This window comes from Protopterus annectens, chromosome 4.part1 (genome assembly GCF_019279795.1).
Source record: "Protopterus annectens isolate FY-2018-M chromosome 4.part1, PAN1.0, whole genome shotgun sequence".
NCBI classification, from domain to species: domain Eukaryota; kingdom Metazoa; phylum Chordata; order Ceratodontiformes; family Protopteridae; genus Protopterus; species Protopterus annectens.
The window spans coordinates 224533956-224558306 of NC_056734.1; positions in this window are offsets into that span (position 1 = coordinate 224533956).

Here is a 24351-nt window from a genome sequence, read left to right on the forward strand (position 1 = left end):
GTGCCTCTACTCAGAGTCAGGATACCCCTGACAAGCCATGTCTTTTCATAAGTGTAAGTTGAAATTGGTGAGCTGAAGAGTGGGAAGCTAAAGGAAGACAGTACACCTATAGTAAAAACATATTTCATTGGTAATCACTCATTGTCTCCTGCAGAGTCCTTTTAGTCAAATTATTTTATTAATAATCGATTTGTTGTTGGCTTATTTAGTGTATGCTTCTCTGTTGCATTAAATTTATCTAAAATGACATATCTGACATGTTTGGGATCTCTTAAGGGTAACTAAATATTGTATATTTTCTAAGTCAACATAATAATTGTTTACAATACTAACATTCCATCCTGATATATAAAATACTATAGAACAACAATAGAATAATATAGAATTTCATATTTCTGTTAAGAAAAATCTCCATATAATAATTTAACATATGGAGCTCAGTTGATATTGTTGGCTAAAGGTATGAGTGATACTCCAATAGATCTATCTTTATCTATTGGATTAGGATGACTTTCATTCCCTGTTAATGGGAAATTCATATTTACTTGTATTTGATACTTTAGAATGAATGTTTTATAGAAGTACTTTTTAAAGCCTGGCCAGAATTTTCACCTACTTGTATTTAAAGAAGAAAGAAGATTAAATTACACTCCCAAGTTTACACACATAAAAATAGCATTCAATGTTATCAGAGAATATGGTATAACTACTGTAATCAAAATAAAAAAAGAAGCAAAATTTGTCTTCTAACAATAACTTGAAATGGATTTAACATTCTTATCATTAAATATTAATGGCTTAAATAATGCAAATAAAAGATCAAAGTTACTAAAATATTTAAATCTAAATAAGACACAAGTAGTAGTTCTCCAGAAAATGCATTTTAAGACTAATGATAGTTTTATTTGGAGTCCTAAGGACTATACAGTTTTAGCTCAATCCTTCTATAGAACAAAGACAAAAGGAGTATCAATTCTCCTGAAGAGAAACATAATCACTCCAAAAGTTATTTATAAATATGAAGACAAAGAAGGTCTACTATCATTTGTTATAATTAAATTTAATAACAGAATATGGACCTTACCTAATCTATATTGTTTCCCATGAACTGGAGCAGGAACGGTTAAAAAACACCTAGATTTTATTTCCAATAATTATAAAGGAAATATTATACTGGAAGGAGACTTTAATTGTACCTTAGAAGCTACTGAAACCACCAAGAAGTCTTTTTGCATAGCAACTATTTCAAAATCCTTAAAAGATGGATTGATTAATTTCATTTAATAGACACTTTTAAAGTACAAGATGATAAATCCTTATTATTTTCCCATAAAGACCATAGATTTGGAACACAAACCAGAATAGACAAATTATTCATAGTTCAAGAGTTACAAACAAAAATCCTCAACTTCTCAATAGTTCCATGCCCCTTCTCAGATCATGACTCTCTGATAATGAAGCTCCAAATAGAGTTTAAACCTTTAATCCTCTCAACTAGAATTCCATCATATATCATGAAAATTAAAGAATTCAGACCCTGGATGTTGTCAGAACTACAATTATTTCTTGAAATTAATAATACAACAGAAATCAGTAGAGTCATGGTTTGGGAATCATTAAAAGCATATTTATTTGGGAAGACCCTTAGCTGGTACAAAAGCAAAGTTAGAGAGTGGGAAACTGAATCATTAGACTTGCAAACCAGACTCTTGACAGCAAAATCTAAAAAAAAAAAAAAACAAATCAGAACTGTCCAGAAGTCAAAAAAGAAATAGAGGAATTAAATAAAAAATATAATGAAATTCTAACGCACAAAACTTGTCTAGCCTTGAAAAAATTAAAAATAAACTCATTAGCCACCTCCCCCAGATATCTACATAACTTATCTACAAGAATTAAAATACAGTCTAAAGCAAATAACATCGGCATTATATATTATGAAAAGAAATGGAAAAAAGTATCAGATATAGGAGACGTCCTTGAAGCACTTTGGTTCCATCATATGGGACACTTCAAAAAAGAAGATTTAGATACCAGCCAAATAAACTTAGATACAAACCTTATCAATATAAAAAAAATTCCCGAAAACTTAAAACTAGACCTACAAAAACCTATATCCTACAAAGAAATTGCTGACAAGATAAAAGAAAGTAAATCTAACAAAGCTCCAGGGATAGATGTTATAATTACGGAAGTTTACAAACTCTTCTCTTCAACAGTAATCTCCCTTTTTCATAAAACGTTGCTAGAAGTCCAGTCAGAAGAAAAAATACCACCCTAATGAAAATATTCTCTCATAACACCAATTCTAAAAGATAATAAACCATCAGACCTTTGCACCTCATACAGACCTATATCATTACAGAATAATGATTACAAAATATTCATGTCAATCCTAGCTAACAGAATGGAAATCCCACTTTCAAAGACAATTAATAATGATCAAACTGGATTTTTATATAACAGGCACACACATGATAATATTAAAAGGATACTTACTCTTATAGATTATGTGAATAAAGAAGATAGAGAAACACTTGTAATCGGATTAGACATAGAAAAGGCCTTTGATTCCTTCAACTGGGAATATCTATTTAAAACTTAAGCATTATTTGAATTTACTCCTCCCTTCATCTTATTACTAAAAAACATATATATTAATAACTTAGCCTACATTAAATTAGGTCCTTTCACCTCAGAATCTATCCATATAACAAAAGGTACTAAACAAGGATTTCTCCTATTTTATTTGCTTTGGCTATAGAAATACTTGCAGAAATAATACGCAATAATCCAAGAATAAAAGGAATAGAAGTCTATGACCAGTACATATCTAAAATAATGCTTTTTGCTGATGATATTTTATTAAACCTATCAAACTCCAGAGAGTCCTTAGGAGAGCTAGAAGAAGTAATGGAGAAATTTTATAAAATTTCAGGTCTACACTTTAATAGATCAAAATCAAAATTTCCATTTTTAAATAGGAAAATAGAAATACAAGTTACAGATAAATCCATAAGAACTTACGCTAAATTATTTAGGAATAGTGTTATGCAAAAATATAAACAAAACAATATTAATAAATTATAAAAACATTATTGAAACAATAAAAATATATATAGAAAAGTAGAACAAAATTATATTAACTTTTGATGACAGATTGCAATTAATAAAAATGGTCTTATTGCCAAAAATACTATATGTAGCATTGGCAATACAGTAATTCCTGAAAGATACATTCTTAAAGAAATAAACTCATGTTTAATAAAATTTTTATGGTATCCAAAAAGAATAGAGTAGCTTTAACTCATCACATTAGACCCTGGAAACAAGGAGGATTGAACTTCCTAGAAATAGAAACATATATAAACGCAACTACAATAGACTCGATAAACCCAAATTATTTTGCCAACTGGAAAGAATTAACAATGGCTATATTAACAAATGAATTTAATCTGTTAAAAAAAATTTAATAGTAGGCAAATCAAACAAACCCTGGTACATACTATGCATAAATATACAATATAATATAATAAAACATTGTAAAACAACACTGATTAATCATTACACCAATTCCTTTAGGAAACCTAGCAATGCAAACATAGATCTAAAACTTTGGTTTGACCTTTTAACCCCATTTACCATCACTAAGAACTTTCCTCACAAAATATATAGGGAAACAATAACCTCCTGGGAACAAAATGGATTCTTATGCTGGTTTCATTGTGTAAATAAATGAAATGTTTTAGATATACATATGATAAAAAACGCTTACAATATTCCAACACAGGACTGGTTAACCTTACAACGCATTCTAATGTACACTCAAGATTTATGCAGGTTAATTAATAATTCCTCATTTAAAGATATTCCAAATCTAATAAGTTTTCTGTATGACTTTATATATAGTAGTTGTGAAAAGAAAAAATCCATTTTAAATGTATATAAAGAGTTAATAACATATAAAACAATTCCCAAACCATCATACTGGCAGTTCTTAACAAAAGATCAGTCATTGCAGTTAACAGAAGAAATTAAAACTAACATCTTACAATTAGTTACTTACACCTCTAACACACAATACTGGAAAATATTTAACTGAAAATACTTGCAAAGAGCATTTTAGCACCAGATAGAATTAAAAAGATCAATACTACTGCAAATGGTTTTTGCTGTAGGTATGAAAAGTCAAATAAATCAGACTGGATTCATATTTTTTATGAATGCAATACAATTAAATCATATTGGAATGGAATCAATCATTTTTTACAAGCTTTATTTAATGAATTCTTTACCTTAACTAAACTATTGATTATACTAAATGTAAATGAAGGTCCCTACCTGAATAAGACAAATATGCATTTGGTATGGACAATACTTGCTATATCTAGGAAATGCATAAAAAGAAGGTGGAATTCAAATACACCCCCAACCTTGTAAGAATTCTACACTTTACTGAAGACAACTGCATCAATGAAAATAAAAATCAAAGAACTAGGAATCGATCCCAGGCCATTGGTAAATAATCCTTGGAAGAAAGTTATATCTTTGTTGGACACTCTGCAATAATCAATATTGTATCTCTGATAACTGATCTGTTAATTCTATATTTAATAACATACAGTGTATATTATTGAAAGTCAGGCTATTGTAAATATCGTATACAGTTGTGTAAAATGATATTTAAAAATATTATGTAAAAGTTATTTTAATTGAAAATAAATAAAAAATATTTGAGGAAATATGATTAACTTACGGCAAATAATGTGAATTGTGAACATAACTTTTGCTCCAAAATTAAAGATTCAAAGGGCATCTAGCAACAGCCCCAGTACCCCATATTCTTGTAGAATCTTCCACAAAACATTCTAGAGTAAACAGTCATATGTTTTCTCCAGGTACACAAAACACATGTAGATGGATCTGGCAGAGTGCTATTACCTCCTTCCGAAACTCTATGAAGCAAAAAAAAATGATTGGTGTTCCATGACAAAGTCTAAATCCACTTTACTCCTCCCAAATCATAGCTTCTGCTATCTGATGAATTCCCCATTCCAGAACCCTGCCATTGACTTCAGAGCAATAAGAAGGGCAGAGAATAGGACACAGCTCCCCAGGTTTGCAACATTAAAAAGCACAGTTTCACAGTTTACAGGTTGTCATGATTACTCAATAAGAATGGCAAACTGTCAAAAGTGTTATTTTCTTTCAAAGGTAGCAATGGGACAACAGTTTGTTAAACAGGAAACATACATTTTAAAATTTAAAAACTTCCAGTATTCTCTTTATAATATGATGTGTAGAGCATTATAGCTGTGCTTTGTCCTAAAAAGGTTTATAGGGCTTTTGCAAAAAAAAAAAAAAAAAAAAAATTCCGAAAGTTAATGTATCTCGACAAAATGCAATTTGGAGAATTAAATAATTATATTAAGCATTTCAAAAGCATTTGTTTTTTAATATCACTCATTGGGAAAACATTCCATAAAGATTCCCAGTTTTTATTCAAAAAGTAAATGAAGCACCAATTAAAAATTCTGGATATTTAAACCGCCCAAAGTAGGAAAAAAATACAATACATTCTTTTCATTTTGAAAAAAGTTATAAGTAAACTTCAGTGAAGAAAGGCTGTATAACAAGCTTCATTAAAGCCTTAGTATGCCTTACCCAGTATGCAGTTCAAAAGTTTAGAATTGGGTTTTTTGTTACCCATATGATGAACAGGGGTCTATATCACGTTGTCGAAGTTTTACAACTTTGAACGATACATGGTCGAACCCACATGTTCGAAGTTGTAAAACTTTGAAAATTTAAAAAAATAAAAATAATAAAAAACATACCTGATGGTTGTAAGAAGGGGGGCAAGCCCCACTGCACCCCCTACCCCCCACTCTTTAAATATATCAACTCGAGATCGCGCTACAGTGTAGTAAAGGCAAATCTTCCCTTTCCGCGCTGTACTACATTGTAGTGTGGTATTGGAGTTGGTATATTTAAAGAGTGGCAGGTGTGGGGGTTGCATGGCAGCTTGACCCCCCCCTCACTTACAACCGCTAGGTAATTTATCATTTTTATTTTATTTTTTTAAGTTTTTGAAGTTTTACAGCTTTAAACATATGGGTTCGACCATATAGCGTTGAAAGTTGTAAAACTTCGACAATGTGATATAGACCCGATGAACAGTTCATTAGCTTAGTTTGAAATAGCTTTCCTTAATGAAATCATGCTGCATTAAATACTGATAGTTAATTTAATGGGTTTGGCTTCATTTGAACATAACTGGACGCAGCATGGTTGACTTCTAGAAATATTTCTCTACATTAATGACATTTTGACATAAGCTGATTATATCAGTCATGCCAAAGTCAGAGAGAAAACATGTCCAATCTGGATGCATGTCTACTGCAGTCTTTATTGTCATATTTCTCATCTGGGTTTTGTAGCACTTCACTGCTTTGAAAGTTTTGATTTACTGTAGTGCTTGTCTTTTGTAATATGGTGGACCTGGAGTTCCAGTATGTGCATTCTTATTGTGTTTCTGTTAAATGAATGTGCATTACCTGGAAGATCTGTTAATACCTCTGCTAGACTTCACCTGTTGAGTACCACCTACCTGTCAGGGTCATCTGTGATTCTGCACAGTTTGGCCATGGAGTATATACTAACTGAGAGGTCCATTCATTTCAAACTCTCAGCTATGTATCAGCAGAACAACACTACATTCAAATTTGTTGAACACTTGCTCACTGTGAAAACTGTGGTCTCTGTTTTTTTTTGGTGGGGGGGCAATGTACTAGTGAGATCAGACTGAGGTAAGACATAAAGTTTCTAACAGTCTGGTACTATATAGGATTGTAGGATCAAAGGCGGTTACTAGGTTAATGGTCCCAGGACCCTTACAGGCCTAGCCAAGTTTAACCCATATTGCTAAGGATGTCTGGTTCAAGCAGACACTGAAATCAGCACCTATTGCCCCTGTCCAAGAGGGACGCAGGTGGAAGCTCCAGGGTGAATTTTCAGTTGCCCATCTAATCGTCCAAATTACACTTAACAAGGGCCAGTGAGGGGCTTTGTTTAACATGAATAGGAAGCTTGTTCCAAAGGTAGGGCAACCTCTGTGAGACAAATCTGTCTGTCCAGCAAGTTCTGTTTATGTCACATACCATGATAAGGTCCTTTGACTGAGTGACCTGTGTGCCATTTGACTTGGAAATGTGCAGCATTTCCATTAAAGCTGTGCCAGAGATTGCTCTATATGGAAGGCACAAGTTGCCTCTGAGCAGTCTGTACACAGGGTAAAGTGACAATGATTTCAGTCTGTTTGCATAAGACAGATCTTGGTAACCCAGAATTTTCTTTGTATAGAACCTTTGTGGTCTGTCCAATCATTGCAGGTGTTTGAAAAGAACATATCAAATAAAGCATTGCACTGTATTATTGGCCTGATGAGGGAAGAGTAAAGAGGGGTTATAGCTTCTTTTTTTTGGGAGGCAATGCCCTTACTTATGAGATGAGCAGTATTAGATGCCCTTCTTCTCACTGTGGAGACATGGTGATTAAAGATAAGGTTGCTGTTGACCTGAGTGCCTAGATCTCTTACCACTGACTGTGTGCTTACGGTATTGCTATTGATGTGGTAGTTTGCAGGGACATCACCCTTGCTGAAGTGGATGATAATGTATTGTTTTGCATTAAATATAGGACCATAACTTTGGCAGCAGTCATTAGTCTGCATATAACCTTCTTGAAGGATGCTGACATCGCTAGGGGTTTCAATGATCGCTCCCAGTTAGCAGGCATCAGCAAACTTTGTCAGCCACAGTCTGTTAGTTTTAGCCAGTACTTCAGAGAAGTGGATTCTGAACAGTAGGGGTCCCAGAACTGATCCCTGTGGAACACCACTGGTTATGGGTCTGCTGGAGGATGTGGAGTTCTCTATTTTGACTGTATGATTTCTATCAGTGAGCCAGTTTGCAACCCATCTGACAATATATGTGTTGATACCCAGTTGGGTGAGTTTATCAATGATGCCTGAATGGGGGATTATGTTAGAGGACTTGGCTATGTCTAGGTAGGCTGTATGCACAGATTTGCCCTCATCTAGGACTTTGGTGACTGTCTCAAAGAAGTCCACTAAGTTTAACAGCCATGATCTCTCCTTGACAAAGCCAAACTGGGTGGGGTCGACTGTTTGGAGATTTCCTATATCTTTGTTAAAAGGTCCATGATGATACATTCCATGGCCTTGCAGATTATGCTGGGCAGGCTAATGGGTCTATAGTTCCCATGATCCGTGGATGCACCCACTTTATGCAAAGGGATGATGGTAGCTATTTTCCATTCCACTGGAATGAAGCCAGTGCTTAGGCTGTGATTGAAAAGCATGCCCAGTGGTGATGCTAATTCCTGTTTTAACCCATGTAGAACACAGCCTGGGATGTTGTCTAGTCCAACAGAGGCTGTGTTTTTGGCCTTGGAGAGGGTATTTAAGACCTTCTCCTCTGAGATACTAGGTGAGGGACAGGTGTTAAGGATGCTTTGGGTTATATGTGGCAGGGACAGGAAGTGAAGTTTTCACTGAACCTGTCAGCCAGCAGGATTTCTATATCCACAGGTTCTGTGTATGTAGTACCATTAACTATGAGGTCAGAGCAAATTTGGGCCTTACCTTTGAGGTTATGGATGCAACTAAAGAATGCCTTGTGGTTATCCTTAGTTAGGAAAGCTAATTTGGATTCGTAGTTAGCTTTGGAGGACTTCACTAGGAGTCTTACTTGCTTGTTTAAGTTGAGAAGGGAGCATTTCCAGTTTTGAGACCATTCCTTCCTAATCTTAGACAGCAATTTCTTTCTCCTTAATGGTAGTTGTCCACCAGGCAGGTTTGTTTTTCCTTGAAGATCTTGCTTTGGTTCTATTAGGTACAGCAGAGTCAGTACAATTGTACAGGTACTCGTATAACACATTGTTGTAAAACTCAGCATAGGGTCTGTTCCATCAGTGGGGGGAAGGGCTATGAAGCTATTTATGTTGTCATGTAATAGGTTGTAATAAGCCTTTGAGAAGATTTTTAGTATACTTGTTGCTGGGAGGGGGGGGGTCTTGTGTTAGTTACTTCTAGCGAGACTGATTTGTTGTCAGATCTCACCAGGGATGGCCACACACTGGGGGTGGTGCAGCAGTTCCCCATGTTGTTGAGCTCCAGATCCATAATGTTTAAGCCCCTTGTGGGTGTGCTCCCAGCTTGTCTACGGCATTGGAGTTAACAAAGTCCAGGAACATTTTGGCTAGTGAGTTAGAATAGATATAATTTACCCAGTCAATGGACAGTTAATTAAAGTCACCCAAAACCAGGGTGTATGGTTGTATCTTGATTTACTTAAGTAGATCCAAGTAGGCTGAGTGGATGTTCTGATTCATGGAGGGTGGTCTTATAGCTGGCAATGACCTGAAGAGGAAACTTACCTACAGTCAATTATACCTGACGTAAATTAAGGGAATTGTGCTCTTTAACCAATTTATTGGTGTATTTATCTTTAAGGAATATCAATACACTACCTCCTTTAGTCCTCATGCCTTCAGTTTGTGGTCGAATGTGTGGAAGGAAAAGTAACTTGGTATAGCTGGGGTGCATTCCACAGCTTTAAACCAGATCTCAGTGACTGCACAAATGTCAGCATCTTCCAAGGTGATGACTGCTTCCAGTGAAGGCAGGTTCTGGTTTAGACTCCTAGTATTTATCAGCATAACCTTGTGGTTGTTTTTAGTGGGTATTTTTACTTTATGAATTTTGTTTTTGTGGCATTGCCCAAAAAGGGCACTATGGGGGTGGCATGAGCCTTAGTCAGTAGCCAAAATCCCAGGTGTGACAGATGAAGACCATCTCTGGAAAAGCATTGAAGTCTGTTGAACATGTCAGCTCACAGGTACTGGATCCTATTTGAATGACAACAGAAACTAAGCCAATTGTTGAAGTCAATCATTTTTGTTTGTATTGAAGTATCATCCTAGACAAAGGTAAAATGCTGCTTAAGACTAGGGACATACCTGCCTGAGAAACATAATCAGAGAGTTCAGTCATGTCTCTCTTCATATAGTCCAATGATGTATGTCTCAAGTCATTAACATTGCATGGACTGTAACAGAGTCATAACAGAGCCTTTTGTTGAGAAACATGACTGCATGTGTGCAATGTGGTGGATCCTGGCCCCTGACAGAGAGCTGACTGTGACTTTTTCCTTATCTAACCTAGTGAGAGGGACATTTGCATGTCCCACAATTGAGTCGCCAATGACTAAGATGTTTGTTTTTGTGTTATGCATTAGGGGCTTGACTGGTGAGACACTGGTGTGTGATATATTATGTGTATTATGTTCTGCAGAGGATGTATTATGTGCATTGTGTTTGTGTTTGGGAGGTCTCTGATGTTTAGGTAAGCTTCTGGTAAGGACTTCCTGATATGTAGGTTTATGTGTGCTTGTGTTTGTGTTTGGGAGGTCTCTGATGTTTAAGTAATCTTCTGGTAAGGACTTCCTCATATGTAGGTTTATGTTTTATTAGTTTGGTAGGTGCAGGAGGTGAGGTGTGCATGCTGACAACCTGATTTTTATCAGATGAACTAACTGGTGAGCAAGATGGCATGGATTCTAGGTTCTTGATATAGATGCTCACATAATGAATTTATGTGTACTAGAAGAAGTGGGTTGTCAGTGTACATGAGGCAATTGTTACATTGCCTCAGGATGCCTATGTTGACCAGGCTGGCTGAAAAAACTGTGGGAAATTGTCCATCCATAATGTTAGGTAAGTTGAATTGGTCAGAAAATAGGGGGAGGATAGGAAGGACCAGGTAAAGTAGAGGACAAGAGAAGTGGACAAAAATATAAAGGGCTAGAGTGTACAATCTGTGTTCGTACCTCAGGAGCTTTGCTGAATGTATCACCTGTAAGTGAGGGACAATTGTGAGAACTCTCTGATAGAGCACGAGTAGAGTGCTAAGTGAAAATTTGCAGGAGGAAGTTTTTGCATCTATAACCACCAACGGTGCCCACAGCTGCTCGGCGGTGTGTGATGTGAAATGCAAACCCATGCAAATGTAGTGCTTGTGTATCAAGTGAGAGCAAACTGATTTAAACAAGTTAACCAATAAAAAAGTTCAGAACTGAGCCCTGTGTCCAGCAACCTTCAATCAAATGAGTTCTGACTGCACACTCCTGCCACTAGTGTGCAGGGGAACCCTCTTCAGCAAAAGATGGTCTAGTTTAGGGATCAAGTTATACTAACAAAACTAGATTCAGCAGGTCCGACTCTAGTCTATGCTACAGCAAACAAAGTGCAACAATTTCAGAAAAAAACACAGTTCAAATAAGCAGTTGTATGGCAAAAATTCAGTTCAAAAGTGCAATATACAGTGATCATTTCTACTTAAGTTTTGCAGAGATGAACAGATGGCTTGGCTTGATCAAATAAATACAGCAGACCATATTTGCTGTAGTTTAGCATGTACTAATGCAGGTGGCTGAACCTGTTTGCTTGCTTTTGGCTTGATGGAAATTAGACATATTTTTGTATTTCCATCTGTTTGGCTAATCAATTCTTCAACACTTTGAATTATCATGTTGTATTACAGAATGTCTATTTAGCTCTCTATGGACAGTTAGTCCCTTTTGTGTGGATCTTTTGAATGGAAGTTATGCTTTATTGGTTCTGCATTTTATGTATCTGTGTGCACATTCTGTTTTATTACTTATGCAATTTAACTGTTAAGTTTTATTTTTTATCATGGCACACTGATCACTTTAATATTATTTCACTGCCTTATATTTATATTGATTATCATTTACATTTCTGAATTGCAGAAGTAATACCACCAACAACCCAATAAATGTGTCCAAAGAAACAAAATATATAAGAACAAAAACCAGTAAGGATACAACCACGGCTGCTGCTGCTGCTTCCAGTATAAAAACTTTACTAGTGCACAGAACAAGCACAAGCGCTTTCACAAAGTTGCTTCATCAGGTGTAATGAAAGTACACTTCAGAAACACACCCTTTTTTAATGCAGTTGAAATCACATGACAACTCCAATTAATAAATTTAAAGAAAAAACTCTTTAATATATATATATATATATATATATATATATATATATATATATATATATATATATATATATATATATTATATATATATACACATCCATAAAGGTAATAAACACTATCATCTCATGAACTCACTTAAACAGGACTACCTTCTAAGGGATCTGGACTTCAATTTAGGTCTCAGTGGTACACACTCATTTAATCCACTCCCTGCATCGACTCTCATCCTAACTATCCATATACTCTAACTCTTCTGTTTTTAGCCATATATCACCTATTCTGACATTTTCATAAACTCTTCCTATGACTAATAACTTAAAATGATGCATAAAATCAGTACTGTTAACATGCTTGACTAAGGCATTGACACAGTTTAGCTTACTGATATAATAAATATGTTCCCTAATACGATCTTTAAAGGGCCTGTCCTTTAAATCAATAAAATTAGCCACATCAGCATCCCTGGTAAGAATGTTACAGTGCTTTCTTATTATTTTCATATAGTTATCCACATCCAATGTATAACTTTAAACTACAACAAAAAAAAAAAAAAAAAAATCTTGCTTTTTTCCCACTTTCTGAAAGTTAAGAAAGTTCAGTTACAGATTTGCTGTTCTGAACTGTTTGGAAGTTTCTAGAAGGCCAGTACTTGCTTGGGCTAAAGGGAAGTTTCTGTGTTCACCAGTGGGAGTGGTTAACACTGAACAGCCTGCCTGTCCCTGGAGGAGTGGTTACTACCTAGAAGCTGTAGTTTTATTGGCCATTTTGGGTCAATTCTAAACTCCTTGATCTCTCTCTTAAAACCCTACAACTCTCTTTTTGCACAGTTTTGCACACTGAGCAGCATCGGGCAGTGCCGCCTAAACAGGTTTAAAGTATTCCAGGCTCCACAAAGTCTGCTCTTCACTTTTTCCCTTAGAACTGTTCAAACTCTCAAAGTAATCACTCTATTCTCTTTCTAAAGCCCTGCACTTGCTCAGCTCTTATAAGGAAACACTAACTAACTAAAGCACTACACCCTCCTTGACTTCTCATAAGTATTAGGCTCCCGATTGGTCCTTCCTGATCAAGTGAAAAATCAGTTCCCTTCCCTATTCTGATCAGTAAAAAAAACAGTTCCCTATACTAATCTGGTATGTCCAAGGGTCATTTTCAAGGTTACTCTCCAGTCCAGCTGGTGAATCTGGGAATTTTGAGGCAATGTTACAATTGCCTTATGTACACAGACAACCCTCTCCTCCTTCCAACAAACTCTAATACATGTGAGAGATGCAGTTACACAGCCAAACTGGAGGCAGAGCTCTCTCAACCCAAGACTGGCACAGTCAGTTAGGAGGAAAAGGTAACCACCCACACCACAAATCCAGTCTCACACAGACCTATTGCATCTGCATACCCAACACATAAACACACAAAAACATACTCAGAGGCTCTAAATAAAAATCTGCCTAAACAGCAAAGACCTCCTAAGCAGATATCCAAGCAACAGCCACCCCTCAACAATACCCATGAATCACATATCTCAAAAAATCAGTGTGCCTCACAGTCACAGCCATTAAGGCCAAACAACACACCAAATACGCTTGTTATAGGGGACTCTATTGTCCGGCACACTGACGTCCCGCTCACCAGACTGAACAAGGAGAAGGTCACTGTAAGCTGCCTGTCGGGTGCCAGGATCCGCCACATAATGCAAGCACTCAGGTCACTCCAAAGCAAGTACAAGTATGACTCCGTCATTGTCCATGCTGGTGTGAATGACCTGAGATGTACCTCCCTGGACTACATGAAAAGAGACATAGAGGAGGTCTCTGACCATGTAGCCCAGGCTGGTATGACCCTGACCTTGAGTAGCATCTTGCCCTCACCAAGAATGATGCCACAGTATAAAGACAAAATGATCAGTTTCAACAATTGGCTAAAGTATTGGTGTCATTCAAAGGGGATCCAGTGTCTGTCAGCCTGGGATGACATGCTCGACAAGCCACATTGCTTCGCTAGGGACGGCTTGCACCTGTCACCCTTAGGCTTTACACTGGCCAAGGCTCTTGCCACCTCCATAGTGCCTTTTTAAGCAAGGCTCAAAGGACAAACCCACCTCCATAGACAACCCAAGGATAAAAAACTAAAGGTAATGCTACTCAATGCCAGAAGTCTAAACCTCAAGATGCACGCACTTGAGGCTCTCCTCAGTATGGAGAAAATCGATGTCTGTGCAGTAACAGAAACCTGGTTCAAGGCTCCTGAGAGCACCCCAGCACTACCAGGTTATAACTCATACCATGCGTTTCGGCCCCAAAACTCGGACCGAAGCTCAAAAGGAGGGGAAGTATCTATATTCATCAAAGATACCTACACCTCCAGGTTAGTGGCACTGCATGAAGCATCGGAAACCATCCATGTGCAACTAACAGCGGGCAAAACTGCCTTTCAGTTTGTAGCCTGCTACAGAACACCCTCCCTATTACAGGAACCCCACTTGGCATTCCTGAGAACACTGGAGAATATGAAGGTCTCTCCAAACACTATGTTATTGGGTGACTTCAACTACCCAAACATTGACTGGGAAAACTACTCAAGCCCAAACACCCTCGCCAAATGGTTCCTTGAATTTATAAACTTTAATGCAATGGAACAACTGGTCACCACTCCCACAAGAGGGAACAACATATTGGACCTGGTCATCACCAACATGGGGACTCTATGTTCCACACCAGAGGTAAACCCCTCATTGGTAAGATCAGACCATAAACAAATTTCCCTGGACATCCATATCCCGTCCCCACCCCAGCCAAGGAAATCACTGTAAAGAATTTCTCAAAAGCCAACTTTGCACTTCTCAAGACTGAGGTGGAATCCTTCAAAGCCCCTGGGCCAGAGGATAATACAGCCCAATCCAGAATCCTTTACAAATGCATTCTATGAGCACCTGCAGGAATGCATAGATCGTGCTATCCCAAATAAAACCAAGACTCACTCCTCCAAAAAAAGGAGACCAGTCTGGTGGACCCCAGCCATAAATAAGCTATACAACAGAAGGAGGAAGCTACTACATGACAGAGCAAAATCCCAAAAAGGGAAGGCATCTCTGATCAGTATTAGCAAGAAACTTCGATCCCTCATAAAATCATCAAAGGCCAGTTTCGAAAGAAAAATTGCCCTAGACACTAAGGATAATCAAAAGGCCTTCTTTAGTTATGTCAGGAACATGGGCGGAAACTCCCAGATATGCTCTGAATTGTTGCATAATGGTACAAAATATACCAAACCTACAGACATAGCCAACATCCTGGCAGACAGATTCAGCGCAAACTTCTCCCCCCCTTCCCTCCAAAGGAGCAAATGCCTATCCCAACTGAATGTAACCTCCCTGACATCACAGATGCACAGGTGAAAGCTGCCCTCTCCAAAGCAAAAAACACAGCATCTATGGGACCGGACGGTGTCCCAGGCTGTGTCTTACATGAGCTCCAAGAAGAACTGAACCCTCACATTAAGTCACTGTTCAAACTTAGCCTTACTACAGGATATGTACCCACAGAATGGCGTACAACTACAGTGGTCCTACTCCACAAAGGTGGTGCCACAACGGACCCCAGAAACTATCACCCCATAAGCCTGACTAGTTTGGTCTGTAAAGCTATGGAGCGTATTATCATGGAACTCATAAACAAAGACATTGGGAGCCTCCAGACACTAGACCCTACCCAATTCGGCTTTGTTAAGGGCAGATCTTGCCTCTTAAACCTAGTTGATTTTTTTGAAACAGTTACCAAAGCCATAGATGAGGGCAAGGTAGTCCACACAGCCTACCTGGACCTTGCAAAAGCCTTCGACACAATACCCCACTCGGGCATTATAAATAAGCTTACCAGCTTAAATATCAACCCCTATATCACAAGATGGGTTGCAAACTGGCTCAGAGATAGAACCCACATGGTCAGAATCACAGGTGCCATGTCCAAATCCAAACCAGTTACAAGTGGCATCCCACAGGGCTCAGTTCTGGGACCTCTCTTGTTCGGTATATACTTCTCTGAGGTTCAGGCTAACACGGAGGGATTATGGCTGACAAAGTCTGCAGATGACTGCAAACTGGGGACCATAATTGAATCTCCAGCTGACACAAGCATCCTCCAAAAGGGTCTCACAGAGATGGATGCTTGGTGCCAGAGCCACAGCCTCAAGCTAAATGCTAAAAAGTGCATAGTCATCCCCTTTGGGAAAAACAAGGTGCCCACAAATTACCACATAGGTGGTAATCCATTAAGTATGGAAGAAGTAATTAGAGATTTGGGGACCAATGTAGATAGTAATCTCTCCTTTGATAATCACATTGCCAAAGTGGTTAGAAAGACCTTCTATATAGCCCACCTTATCACAAAAGGGTTCACATCTAGATCAAGAGAGGTCATTGTGCCCCTCTACTCGTCACTCATCAGGCCCATAATTGAATACAATGCCCCTTTTGGGATGTACCTTACCCGACACCTGCAGCAACTGGAGAGACCCCAAAAGTACCTCACCAAGAGGATCATGGGCTACAAACAGATGTCCTATGCAGCTCAACTAAAGAAACTCCAGCTCTACTCAGTTGCTTACCACCTACTCAGAGACAATCTATGCCTGACATACAAAGCCATGTCAAACCCAGAATTAATGGACATGGTCCACCTCAAAAAATCCAAGTCCCTTAGAACTACATGCTCCAGGGACCTAAACCTCAGCACAAAAATAAATAGGACATGCTGGAGGGACAGATTCATTTCCCAGAGGCTCCCCTCACTCTGGAATAGAATCCCAATTCATGTTAGACATAGCCCCTCACTGACCCTCTTCAAGAGAAATCTGGACGCGTGGATGGAAAATCGCAAATTCACCCCTGGGATCTCTTCTGTGTCCCTGCTAGACAGAGGCACAGTAAACTAATCTTAAAAGGGTACTTTCTGTGACCTACTTTACAGAGGCACAGTAGGCTAATCTAATAGGGAGGCGGAAGCCAAATACACTCTGGCTAGGCTTATAAATGCCCTAGGGCAGATAGCCTAGTATCTACCTATGAACCTATGAACCTATGAACATAAAAGGACTTTAAGTTTAGTACTGTTCAAGTTCTTCTTTTTATTTTTAAAACTATTCATAACTCCACCCCTTACAGAAAAATATGTTAAGGCATGTGTACATCTTTTCTCTACAACTGCTGAAACATTAGGTAGAATCACTTGATCATTATAGCCCCTTTCTTGTAAATGTAATGCAAATAATGATAATTCATCATCTACTAATGATTTTACTTTTAAGTAACCGAGGACATTTGTGCCAAAAATGAATTCTCTTATAACTGCTTTTGAGAAATTATGTGTACAGGATGTTTATGATCTTAACTTAAGACATACTGATGTGAAATATGGTCAGAATGCCTCTAACTTGAGTAGAGATGAAAGGATGGCCCTTGGAAGTTTAGAGTTGAATTCTAATATTACTATTCGGTCAGCCGATAAAGGTGGCCCCTTAGTTGTTCTGGATAGGTCCTGGTATATAGCAAAAATGACTGGTATGTTAATTGACGCTTCCTTTTATTGATTCTGAGCCCAAATTTATGTTTACAAATAGTAGGTCTCTAAGGAGGAGACTGTGCTATCCTAAGGATGGCCAGCAGAGTGTGGAGGGTGTGGGTACTACACCATGTGGCAAATGTAAATATTGCCAGTTTTTGGATACCAGAGGCAGTTTTTATCATCCAGACCAAAAGAAGACTTATACATTTAATATTTCAGCCACTTGTACAACTGAACATGTTATATATCCTGCCCACTGCATACAATGTAATAAATTTTATATTGGCAAGACGGACAGGCCCTTTAAAGATCGTATTAGGGAACATATTTATTATATCAGTAAGCTAAACTGTGTCAATGCCTTAGCCAAACATGTTAACAGTACTGATTCTACGTATCATTTTAAGTTTTAGTCATAGGAAGAGTTTATGTAAATGTCAGAATAGATGATATACGGCTAAGAACAGAAAAGTTAGAGTCTACATGGATAGTTAGGATGAGAGCTGATGCAGGGAGTGGATTAAATGAGTGTGTACCACTGAAACCTAAATTGAAGTCCAGACCCCTTAGAAGGTAGTCCTATTTAAGTGAGTTCATGAGATGATAATGTTTATTACTTTTATGGATGTTTTTTATATATATGTTTTATGCATTAATGTATTTCACTTTTTAAAGAGTTTTTTTCTTTAAATGTATTAACTGGAGTTGTCATGTGATTTCATCAACTGTTTTAAAAAAGGGTGTGTTTCTGAAGTGTACTTTCATTACACCTGATGAAGCAACTTTGTGAAAGCGCTTGTGTTTGTTCTGTGCACTAGTAAAGTTTTTATACTCGAAGCAGCAGCCGTGGTTGTGTCCTTACTGGTTTTTGTTTTTATCGTTTACATTTCATTTAGTTTTATAACTAAGTATTAGAAAAGTAGAACTGAAATAAAACTGAATTTGAATTTAAGTTACAACTACCATCGCTTCCATACCTCCTTTCATGGGTAACACTAAGCCTTGTATCATATCACAGTCTTCACTTCCAAAAGTAGCATATTACCTTAACAGGACATGATGCTTTGTGCGTGGAAAGTTGCTGAACAGAGGGAATTTTTTTAATCAGTGGTGTGCACCTGACATTTTACAAGGTACAGGTGTATTTCAGCATGTACTGGTGCTGATTACCATGAAAGACATTCACTTGCTGATTATCAGTGCCATCACATAAAATACTCTGGATGAAAAACAAACTGGTATCACTGATTGTTTGTTTATGGGAATTGGCTATTCATCCAGAGCACTCTCCCATTCAAATGTATGCTATCACTTTTTTATTTGTCATTGTGATAAATGCTTTGCAATAAAATTAACTAGCACCAGACTATTTTATAGTAAGAATCATGTGCTGTTTTACTGACACTGTGACAAAATACACACATTCACAAATTCCGTAACTTTTTTGCAAGGATAATTGTTTTTACCAAGCCTCCTCCTGTCAATATGGCATTTGTTCAACAACGTAAAAACACTAAGGTTAACACATCTTTGTGAAAGTGGGCAATACACTAAGAATTTGCTTCCAAAGGTTACCACATCTTTGTGAAAGTGGGCAATACACTAAAAATTTGCTTCCATTTCTGAAAAAAAAATAATGGTGTTTACCCACCCTTCCCCCTCCCCCTTTAGAGGAATACTCTAACCTTTTTCAAATGAAAACAATTAAAGGTGTAGTTAGATAGCACTGTGTCTGTTGCATATATGCCCACACTTAACTGGAAATATGCTTGTTTGGCAGTCAAAACACAAGAAAATGACACCATGGGGTTTCCTTCTGGCTCCATTTGCCTATAACAGTATGAGTAATTTTGTCTGACTGCAAGGACAGAACAAATTGACAGTGACATTGGCCTGTATGTGCAGTAGTTTGGCTGAACTATGACCAACAAAATCTGTGTGATGTGAAAAAAAAATGAAAAAGAAAGAAATTACATAACATGTAAAATGAATGACCCGTGTTTGGAAGGATGGTTGTACGAGTGTGGTGCAAATAAAGAACCAAGGTCATACAAATTGTAGTTTCAAAACCAAAGGGCTTACTGATGACTACATTAAGAATTCAATTATGTAGAGTGATGTTGGAGCACATTTAATGGTTAGACAAGTGATTTTTGTGAGTAGGCTAATTACAGAATACCTTAATGTAGATTTCATGCAGAGTCATTCATTCATTCATAAAGACAATTTCCATAAGGCAATACAAAGTGACTCTTTCAAAAGAATGAAACTGTTTTTGAGATGGGTTACTCATAAACATCATGCACAGTGCTATACAACCATTCTAAGTGCCTTTGTTTGCATACAATTTTGACATTAGTTTGAGACATAGAACATAAAGATCCTAATGATAGATCATACACAAATGACCAGTGGTTGAAATTAGTGGTGTTCAGGATGATAAATGACCAGTGGCACCTCTCTACACACTGTCATCCTTTTTGTTCCTACAGTACATTAAAGCCATAATTCTCTGTAGCTTCTTGTTTCCTGGGCTCCCAGAGTTAAGTAATAAGCAGGAAGCTCCATGGGCTAACAAAAGAAGTAACCACAAAACAACAATAATGCTAGGCAAGGAAACATTACTCTAATACTCCCAGTGTGCCTTCAAACAGGTGGGAATGTGTAGAGATATTCCATAACAAAGCAGTATCACACTTTTACATCACTTATGGTTTCTGTGTATGTGTCACCAAGTAGCCTCCATGTTATGTAAGAAGTGTGTGTGTGTGTGTGTGTGTGTGTGTGTGTGTGTGTGTGTGTGTGTGTGTGTGTGTGTGTGTGTGTGTGTGTGTGTGCTGTGTGTGTGTGTGTGTGTGTGTATGTGTGTGAGTGTGTGCACATGAGGCTGTGCCATGTATATGTGTGTATACATTAACCTGTACTAATAAAGGATTTAGGTATGGGGATGGAATAAAAATATTTATCTGGTGTAAAATGTATGTATGTATTTTTATTTATTATCACCTTACTCATATCACGAGAAAACATGCATATAGTTCATAGTAGAATACTAAGCTAACTGCCCTAAATGGTCACTTCAATCCTAGCCAATAACCCAAGGTCAAAAATTAAACCATGCACCTTGCATCTATGAGGCAAAGACCTTAACCCTTATGCCAAACCCAGTTTTTAATCTTGTATCTGTTTCCATATTTATAGGTTCATAGGTTCATAGGTTCATACTAGGCTATCTGCCCTAGGGCATTTATAAGCCTAGCCAGAGTGTGTTTGGCTTTCGCCAATTGAATTTATTTTTGCTATGCCTTTTTTTTGAGGTTAGTATACTGTGCCTCTGTCTAGTGACACAGAAGTGAGCCGGGGGCGGGTAAACCCATCTCCCATCATCCACTCAGATTCCAGAGAAGAAGAGAGAGTCAATGTGGGAAACTGCCTGGGATTTTATTCCAGAGTGAAGGGAGTCTGGGGGCTCTCTCTGGTCCCCCCCCCCCATGTATTGTCCTATTTATTTGTGTTCAAGTCTCTCGGTCGAGGTAGCTAGCGATATTTGATTTTCTGAGGAGGTGCAGCATGGATTTTCCAGGGTGCACATGGCTACGCTTACTCGGCAGCACAGACTCGCCTCTGAGCGGTGTTATGCCCACTGAGTAGAGCTGGAGTTTAATTAACGCGCGGCATATGTGGGATTTTTTTGACCCTCTTGGAGAGAGACTAAGAGTGGGTTTAGGTCAGTTGCTGTGCAGGTGTCTGATGTGCTTACAAAAGGGCAGGTACTCACTCACGGGCCTGATGAGGGATGAGTAAAGAGGGGAAATATGAGTGATGACCCCTATGGAAATCTTCATGATTTCATGATTAGGTGGGCTATATAAAATGTTTTCTTTGGCCAATGGTTTGCGTGGTTGGTTGAGATCAACATCATCCCCCTAGGTCCCACCCCTTTTGACTTAGACATTACTTACCACTTTGTAATTTATGGGCACTTTGATAATTTGTGGGCACTGACTATACATTCTTTTGGGACTATTTAGACTTTTTGCACTTTTTGGTGAGTTGCTGCACTGGCACCAGTTGTTTTTCTATGATGCTTTTTTTGGAATGCTGGTGTGGCCTGGAGAGTTGATTAGGCTTCAAATGTTTGCAGTCATCTGCAAACTTGGTCCACTGTCCCCCCTCGTGTTGGCCTGTGCCAATATATAATATATACCAGAGAGTCCAGGACTGGGCCTTGTGGGGTGCCACTTGTAACTGGTTTGTAGTGGTAGTCTGCTCCAGCTGGGTTAACCATGTAGGTGTCATTGCAGTTCTAGTTTGCCCATCATCAAGTGGGTATAAGCTGGTTTATATATTTTATAATGTATTATCTATAATGCCAGTGGGGTATTGTATGTTTTCTGTGCGAGGTCCAAGTAGGGAGGTCCAGGCCCTTCCCTACATCAATGGCCTGTGTGTCTGTTCAAAAGAAAAGGGCAGGTTTGGAGGATCCAGGATGCAGCCAGCAAAGCCAAGCTGGGTAGGATCATCCATCGCCTGTAGGTGTTTAATATTTTTATTAGTCAGGTATATGTTTTCCATTTCGCGCTTTTCCAACCAAGTGCCCTAGTTGGGGGGATAGCTTCCAGATCCGTTCTTGGAGCACCACCCCAGTTTGACCATTGTTGCTGTCGCCATTTTGTCTTTGTATACATATCCTAATATAGGTTAGAATAGTAGGTTTTATTTTAGTTTTTTTTTTTGTTTGTGTTTTGAGTGAAGTGAGCCCGGTCATCCCGACACCGCCTGGGGTCCAGTGATGCCTGTGTTTTGCTTTTGGAAGGCGCTGAGGGCCTGAGGGCTGGGGATGACAGATGGCAGCCCGGCAATCTGTTGGGATTTGGATTTGCCCTGGGGAGAGGGGAGGGATTTGCACTGAACCTGTGGAAGTTGATCTGTTGGCTGTCTGTGGGCTCTGTTATTTTTTGTCATTTTTGGCTAATTCTGAGCACATCACCCAATTTCTAACTTCCTGAAAAATTGAACAAGAAGCTTGAAGTTTTAGTATTATTTCTCTGTGCAATTCTAAGTTTTTATTTTGGCTCAGCCCAGTTTTATTTGTCTTTTTTTGCTAATACTGATGGGAGATATCTTCCCATTTGGTTTTTTGATCTATCATGTAGTAACTTTGTCCTTCTTCCTTCTTATGTATAGTTTGTTTATGGCTGGGAGTTTGAGTCACTTGGTGCGATCGTTGGGTTGGATTTTTGGGTGGGATTTTCCTGAGATGATTACAACGAATGATCAGCATTCCTCTCTGTGTGTACCGTTGAATTTTGGTTATTCTGGGATTCTGTCTGAGCCGTGATTTTCGGGTTGTGAGGCCTGAGTTTTTTGAAATTTTAACCTGTTTTTTTGAGGCATGTGTGCTAAGCTCAAAGCTCAAAGATAAGATTTCATACACTTCACTTAAAAAATACACTCCAAAGTTGCTCAGGCCCCCTAAAACAATCCCAAATCCAGTTATATGCAACAACTAAAATAAACAAAATAAAAGTGACAAATGGAAATATAGTCCATATCCAGCAAATCAGAACTCAGCATTAGCTATAAGTAGGACCATAAAGATACAAACTGCAATAAAATAACCGCAATTCTCTTACATTGCAAGTTAATGATACTTCCCCCAATCCCATCTACAAAATTATTTTTTCATCACATAACTACTACTAAAACTGTAATGATAACACTAATATGTACTACTTTCCAAAGTGGAGTCTTATGGCAGGACAGGTAGCTTACATCCTTCTAAGTTGGGAGTTACTGATTGAATGCTTAGTGTCTGTTATTCTAAGCGTGTCTTAGTTCTGGTTTAAGCACTTGGGATTCAGGCCAGTTATTTTATATTAAGAAGGTTTGAGGTCTGCACTCTTGTGGAGGAGATGGTAGATTCTGCCCTTCTGGACTGGAATTTCTGGTTAAAGGCTTATTGTGCCAGCTTATTTGAACTGTTTCTTTCTGAAATTGGAGTGCCTTGTTTTCTGTAGCTTTGACTAGATTCAGACCTGCTGAATCTAGCTTTGTTTGTATAACTTGAGCACTAATCCAGGCCATCTTTTTTGGAAAAGGTTCCCCTGCACCCTAGTGGCAGGAATTTGCAGTTAGAACTTGTCTGATTGAAGACTGCTGGAACGGAGCTCAGTTTTTAGCTTTTTTATTGGTTAATTGGGTAATTTGTTTAAGTCAGTTTGCTCGCTTGCTACTGTTATATTAAAAAAAATTGCACTTTATTCAACTACTTTTACTGTATTTGTGTTTCTTCCTACTTTGTTGCTTTATTTTGCTTTTGTTGCCTATTCTTAAAAGTACTCAATTGCATTTATTCTGCTGCATTTATTAATGCTTGTTAGTAGCCTGATTAAATTGTTAACTGTTATTCTAAGCCTTTTGGTTTAAACACTTGGGCTTCAGGTCATTTTTTTCACATTAAGAAGGTTTGTGGTCTGTACTCTTGTGGCAGGAGAGGGTAGATTCTACCCTTCTGAGCTGGGAATATTTGGTTAAAGGCTTGTTGTGCCTGCTTATTTGAACTGCTTCTTTCTAAAATTGATGTTGCTTGTTTGCTGTAGCATAGACTAGATTCATACCTGCTGAATATAGCTTTGTTTGTATAACTTGAACACTAATCCAGGCCATCTTTTTTGGAAAAGGTTCCCCTGCACC